At 45.2% G+C, this 7,201-nt stretch overlaps 1 long non-coding RNA gene across 1 annotated transcript; it reads left to right on the top strand.

Moving 5' to 3' along the window:
* The first annotated feature begins 3,357 nt into the window (after positions 1-3,357).
* Positions 3,358-6,426, top strand: LOC119952478. The gene is made up of 3 exons (XR_005457868.1): positions 3,358-3,648; positions 3,746-3,920; positions 6,252-6,426. It is a non-coding gene; the product is annotated as an uncharacterized LOC119952478 (long non-coding RNA).
* The last annotated feature ends 775 nt before the right edge of the window (positions 6,427-7,201 follow it).

Genomic DNA, 7,201 nt, shown 5'->3' with positions numbered 1-7,201 from the left:
CACTTGCTGCGATAATACACAACTTTCAAACATTAAAATAACAGCATTTTCATTCTTGGATCTAAGGTTTGTCCAAGTTGGGGAAAGTGGGGAGGGGGTCTTGTGTACTGGTGGTGGTAAGGTGTTGGAGTCGGTACCCCTCATGACCAGTGGCTGGTTTACTGCAGTGAGTGGGAAGATAGTGTAAAGAGGAAGTAGCTTTCCAAGGCAGGTCCAAGAACAAACAAACATGCCTCCATTTTTGTTAAAAGATACACCACACGTATTTCAGCCACATGTTTGTTTTGAGTGGGGCTGTACTACATTACAGGAGGGGTGAGAGCTAGCAATTGGGAACAGGGGAAGTGGACAAATATCTAGTAGCTGTTAACTAGAGTTATGCTAGTCCACCAAGACCATTGTTCCTGGCCTCATTACAGCCTTAGCCCAACCATGAATAAAATAGCTGAACTCAAGAGGCGAGGTGAGACTGACTACCCTTGACATCAAAGCCACATTTGACTAAGTATGGCATCAAGAAGCTTGAGCAATACTGTGATCAATGAGAATCAGGGAAAATTCCATTGGTTGGAGTCATACCTAGTACAAAGGAAGATGGTTGTGATTGTTGGGGGGTGAATCATTTCAGTCACAAGACATCACTGCAGGAGTTCCTCAGGGTAATGTCGTCGGCGCAACCATCTTCAGCTGCTCAACAATGACATTCCCCCCATCATAACGTCAGAAGTGGGATGTTCACTGATTGCACAATGTTCAGCACCATTCAGATATTGAAGCAGTCCATGTCCAAATTGAGCAGGATCTGGATAATACCAAGGTCTGGGCTAATAATTAGCAAGTAACATTCATGCCACGCAAGTGTCAGGTTAAGGTGGGGGGGGGGGGGGGGTTGTTGGGTTACGGGTATAGGGTGGATACGTGGGTTTGAGTAGGGTGATCATTGCTCGGCACAACATCGAGGGCCGAAGGGCCTGTTCTGTGCTGTACTGTTCTATTCTATTCTATCTCCAATAAGAGACAATCAAACTGTCGCCCCTGGACATTCAATAGTATTTCCATTGCTGAATCCCCCACTATCAACATCGTGGGGGTGGTAACCATTGACTGGAAAAGGAACTTGACGAGCCATATAAATATTGTGGCTACAAAGCAGGTCGGAGGCTAGGAATACTGCGACAAGTAACTCACCTCCTGACTCCTCGAAGCCTGTTAATAATTTACAAAGCACAAGTCAAGAGTGTAATGGAATACTCTTCACTTACCTGGATGAGTGCAGCTCCAACAATGTTCAAGAAGCTTGACATCATCCAGGACAAAGCAGTCTGCTTGACACACCATCTAACATCTTCAATGCCCACTCCCTCCATAACAAAAGCACAGTGACAGCAATGTGTATCAGCTACAAAATGCAGTTTAGTATCCCACCAATATTCCTTCGGCAGCTCTTTCTGAACCATGACCTGTACCATCTGGAAGGTCATGGTAGCACCACCACTTGGAAGTTCCCCTCCAAGCCACACATTATCCTGACTTGGAAATGAGTCGCCGTTCCTTTACTGTCGCTGGGTCAAAATCCTGGAAATCCCTCCTTAATGGCACTTTGGGTGTATCTATACCACATGGACTGCGGCTATTCAAGAATGTAGCTAACTACTTCCTTCTCAAGGGAAATTAGGAATGGGCAAAAAAATGCTGGCCTAGCCAGCGATGCTCATATCTTGTGGAAGAGTTTCATAAAAAGTTAGTGGAAGAGATTGCCTTAATCTTTCAATCTTCTGGAGATACGAGGGATGTGCCAAAGGACTGGCCAGTGGCAAATATGACACTGATATACAGGAATGGATGTAAGGACAGTCCTGGACCCACAGGCCAGTTAATCAACATTAGTGCTGGGGAAGGTTTTGGAATCCATAATCAGGGAAAAGTTAAACAGCCACTTGGATAGGTTTGAGTTAGTTAAGGAGATTTGCGAAAGGCAGACTAATCTAATTAGATTTGTTGATGACGTAACAGAGAAGGGAATGTGGTGGATGCTGTCTAAGCGGATTTACAGAAAACATTTGTCTAAGTTCCACATTAAAGGCTAGTTAACAAAATTTAAGCTTTTGGAATAGGAGAGTCAATGTCTAATTGTATGAAATTGGCTTAAGGACAGAAAGCAGCGGGTCACGCTAGATGTTGTTTATTGGACTGGACGTGCTCGATAGTGGCTTTCCCTAAGGATCAGTGATAATACCATTGCTTTTTTTGCTATATGTAAATAACTTTGATGTTGGAATATGGAATAAAATTTCAAAATTTGCTGATGATACCAAACTTGGAAGAATGACAAACAGCAAGGATGGAAATTTCCTGCAAGTGGACATAGATAGGCTAGCAGAATGCGAAGACAATGGCAGTGGAATTTAATACAGCAAAATATGAGGTGATGCATTTTGGCAGAAATCATAGAGAGAGACAATACATATTTAGTGCACAATTGTAAAGAGTGTGCAGGTACAGAGGGGCCTGGGGGTGTATGGGCATCTATTTTTGGAGGTGGCAGAAGAAATTGATAGACTGGAAGGCATATTGGATGTCAAGCTTCATAAATAGAAGCATTGAGTACAAAAGCATGGAAGCTGAGCCTATACAAAACTCCCTTTACGCCCCACTGATAGTATTGCATCCAGTTCTGAACACCACACTTCAGGAAAGATGTGATGGTCTTCAAGGGGGTGGAGAAGTAATTCACCAGAATGGTTCCAGGGATGGAGGGTGGTGTGTGTGTGTGTGTGTGTTGGGGGGGGGGGGGGGGGGGCTAGAGGCATGGTGTTTAGTTACAAGATTAGGTTGGAAAGGCTGGGTTTGTTTCTCTTGGAGCAAAGTAGATTGAGGGGAGACTTGATAGAGGTGTGCAGGAATATGACAGGTTTAGATATATAGACAAGGGAAAAATCTTTCCAGTCGTTGATAGTACAAGGACCAGGGAACACAGATTTCAGACTTGGGCAAGTGATGTTGGGAGAGTATGAGGAGGAATTTTTTTTTTTACATGAGTGGTAATGACTTAGAACTAACTGCCCATGAGGGTGGTGGGAGTGGAAATGATCACTGATTTCAAAAGGAAATTGGATTCACCCTCGAAGGAGATAAACTTACAGGGCTATTTTGATTGAGTGGGGGAACGCGACTGACTGGGTTCAGCATGGATTCGATTGGCCGAAAGGCCCCCTTCTGGGTCATGAATGTCTCTAAGAGGTTCTTGGGAAGGGGAGGAAACATTCCAAAAGGATGTATAAATGATAGATTGTGTGGGAGGAGGAGATCAAGAGGAAAATCCAGGTTTTCACAACCAGCTACTAGTTATATTGGGTGCCAGGGCTAGGGACTAGTCCACAGGTTTTGTTTGAGCTGTCCAATGGTGGTGTCTGAAATTTGGGAAACTATGTCCTCCCTATTGTTTTGAAGCTGGTTGTGTTTGAGATGCATTTGCAACCTTTTGTCCACCCAGAACATCTTGGAGCTATGACTGTCTGGGTCTCAGAATCATAAAGCTGATACCAGAACATGAAATGCCAAGTTAAATAGAGGAGGTGTGGGAGATTGCTCAACTTTACTGTGCTCCCTCTGCTCAAGTGTGATATCGCTGTGTTGGAGTATACATTGGTAAGCAAGCAAGTAAGTTAGAAAGTTCCTTATCCAAGTGGCGTTTTCTATGTGCGAGGTTGCATTGTGTGCCTATTCAAACTATTTGTGTGTAAAGCCCCACACAGCCAAACCTCATCTTCGCGTAATCAGACGTGACTTGAAACATTTACTGGGAAAAGAATGATATGTTGCCTTCCTCAACCAAAGATTTAGAAGCCTATCTCAGCAACCATGGTCACCTCAGTGATACAACCTGAAATCTTGGTCTTCCCAAAATGCCTCAATACAGGGTAAGATATCTTCTGATTGCTCGGTGTACCCATATCATAAATGCATTTGTAAATAGTAACCCTGTTTATGATTTCAAGTGCTTGCTCTTCATTTGAAAACTGGCAGTGTTCCATGATTGAAATCAAGAGCTATACTTTGTGTGGGAGGATCAGAGACAAGAACTAACTGCCAGTACGGTGGTGGGCATTCCTGTGAATGGACCTTGAGCAAGACACGAGTTGGAATTGTTGACATAAATTTTGTAGCTTTGAGGTTTGTCAGGGTCCTCAGTCTGCATGGCATTGATAGAGGCTCTGTCCTGAATCTCACAGCAGACAATGGAAGCAATTTTAAATGTTTAGATTGGCAGAAAAAGATGTATTGGTCACCCGTTTTACTCCTGACATAATTTCTATTGACGTTTCACAAAGAAAGTGGGACAGGGATGTAAAATGGGCAGTGACCCATTGCCACCTGCCTCCTGATCAATGGAAGCAATTAAAAACAATGGGTGTGATTCAATTAAACAGCGGCCGGCTGGGGTCTCCTCGGTGAGGCCGATAGATCTCGGGCTGGTTAGCTCTGGTGGAGACTTATTTAAGTGTGCCTAACTGCACAATTAGGGGCTGTTTAGCACAGGGCTAAATCACTGGCTTTGAAAGCAGACCAAGCAGGCCAGAAGCACGGTTTGATTCCCGTAACAGCCTCCCCGAACAGGCGCCGGAATGTGGCGACTAGGGGCTTTTCACAGTAACTTCATTTGAAGCCTACTCGTGACAATAAGCGATTTTCATTTCATTTAATTTGAAATATGCAAATTTAGGTCCCTCCCATTGTGGGCAGGATCCAAATCACGACGTCTCACGAGATTCCATTCAAGCTGGATAACCTTCGCAAGAGGGGTTAACATCCTGGGCACCAATAGCAAAATCTAATCAGCTGGCCAAAGAGAAGTAGGCTTGTTTATATTTTGATTCTATGAGGTCAATGGGCATGATGAACCCCAGCACCTGTCTATGGTGAAGGAGGTTGCGCTACCAACAACACCAGCAAAGATCTACTTGGCTATCACCAGTCACATAAACACCTTCTTGGGTGTCCATGTTAATTTCCATTTATTTAAAAATATTTTCTTTGAGGCATTTATATACATCAAACACAGCCATACCAAAAAGAAAGCAAACAGTAATACAAATCACAAATAAATAAGTATCTAACATTCCAATGCCCCTCCTCCCTGCTACTGCCCTCTACCTCCCCACCTCCTTTTCCAACCCCCCAAAACCCCCCTTCACCCCCCCCCACCCCTCACCCCACTTCCACTGCTGACATCTTAACTGTTTTCGAAGAAGGCGATGAATGGCTGTCATCTCCGGACCATCCGCTCCACAGTCTCTCTGAAGATGAACTAGATCTTTTCCAACCTGAGGAATTCCATGATGTTGCTCACCCAAATCCTGGTTTCGGCAGCCCCGAGACCCACCATTCCAATAATATCTGTCTCCGTCCGGGCTATCAGGGAGTCAAAGGCCAAAACGTCGGCCTCCCCCCCCCACCCCGGACCATGTTACTTTCCTGGCCTGGAGCCAAGCCATCATCTGCCCTTGTTGGAGGTTGATGCGCCTCAATTCACTCAGAGTACTTGCCTCCACTGATACACTGAACCAGAGGAGTGTGCATTTGTGGTATAGCGAATTACTGCCCTGGCTTCACTTCTTTAGCATCATTTGTTCCAAGTGGAGAACAGAAGCTGCATCCCTTACCACGCAGTAAAGAAATTCCACCAACTAACAGAGACATGTGCAATATGGGGCAGGATTCTCCGTCCTGCTGCACCCATTTTCTGGTGCGGCGCGCCCCTGCCGGTATCGGGATCCTCCGTCCAGCCAGCTGGCCAATGGGGTTTCCCACTGTGGGCACCCTGTGCCATCGGGAAATCCACAGCCATGAGTGCGTTGCCGGTGAAGCGGAGTATCATGCTGACGGAGAATCCAGATGGTCATTGCTCTTTTTAGTGGGAGGGCTCTTCACTGGAGTTATTGTGGGAGATTAGTGCACTCCCAAGGATCTTGGGTTTAAGTGGCTATAGAGGCAGATTAGCTGCTCGATCAATACTTTAATATACATGGGGAAGTTGTGACATAAAGTGAAGTGGTCCAATTATCAAACACTTGCACTGGTTATGTAGGGGCAGCACAAAGTATAAAGACGACCTACAATACATTTGAATTCACTGTCGTCAAGATATTCACTCTCGCCCAACAAGTTCTGGCAGTTCTCAGGTGGTGACAGCGGGCAGGGACAAAGACAATGTTTTATATATGACGCAGGTGTTCACTTTCTTCTCCTAGGCTGCACACAGTGACAACCATTGGGGGATATTTTCACAGGTTAGCAACATTGTTATTATTGTCACTGGGGGGAAGATATCAGTATTGGAGGCTATGAACATAATGTGAACGAATGAAGACTAAATCCCCATTGTACCCTATCTCAGTGGGACCACAGGGTGTCTCAACACCAAAACACAGGTGAGAGGAAGAATTTTGTTTTTTACATTTGAAAAATACCGCAGCATTTTTCACAAGCTTCTAAAATGTCATGGTTTGACTGGATCTTTCAGTCATCATCACAGGAAAGGTCGTGATCACTATTCTACACTCTTAAAATAGTCAGCCTTGCAATTACATATGTTTTCAATTATTTAAAATAAATGGGACTCTACGTTTGCGTGGTACTAGCTGAGATTTTTTGAGAGTGCGGCTGGGTAAGTGGTTAGGTCATGAAGTTATTCAAGAATAATTTTGAATTCACTGGGAAATATTCAGGTAGGCTTTGCTTCAGGAACAGCCTCCGAGGAACCTCCCATGCAAATTCCACTGCAACATGGGCCAGAGTTTGACGCTGATTGGATGGGAGCGCGCCCAACCTAGAAACGGTGGGAGAAGACATTTGTGGCATTGGTTTGACATCAATATTTATTTTTCATGGGTCAGCAGCTCCCTGAGTCAGCACTGCACCCTCCCTTTTTCAGTGCCCGCCCTCTTCCCGCCTGCCCAGGCCGTGCCCATCCTTTCACAGAGCGCGTTCCACACTGGATGGCCATTACTTGGCCAGCTAGTGTGAAATTGCGCCCCGTGTCTGACCACGTGTGGGACGGTGTTTAGCGTTCGCCTCCAGACCCGACAAGTGCACACGCCTGGCGGGTGATAAATTCAGGCCATGAGGTTGATGTTTTCAAAGGCGGTATGCGAGCTGCAAGAATTGGGGACATTTTCTGACCAGTGAGAACAGGCTGTGA

This window comes from Scyliorhinus canicula, chromosome 17 (genome assembly GCF_902713615.1).
Source record: "Scyliorhinus canicula chromosome 17, sScyCan1.1, whole genome shotgun sequence".
NCBI lineage: Eukaryota > Metazoa > Chordata > Chondrichthyes > Carcharhiniformes > Scyliorhinidae > Scyliorhinus > Scyliorhinus canicula.
Note: the sequence above shows the minus strand (reverse complement) of the source record. Positions and strands in the feature narration are given on the sequence as shown.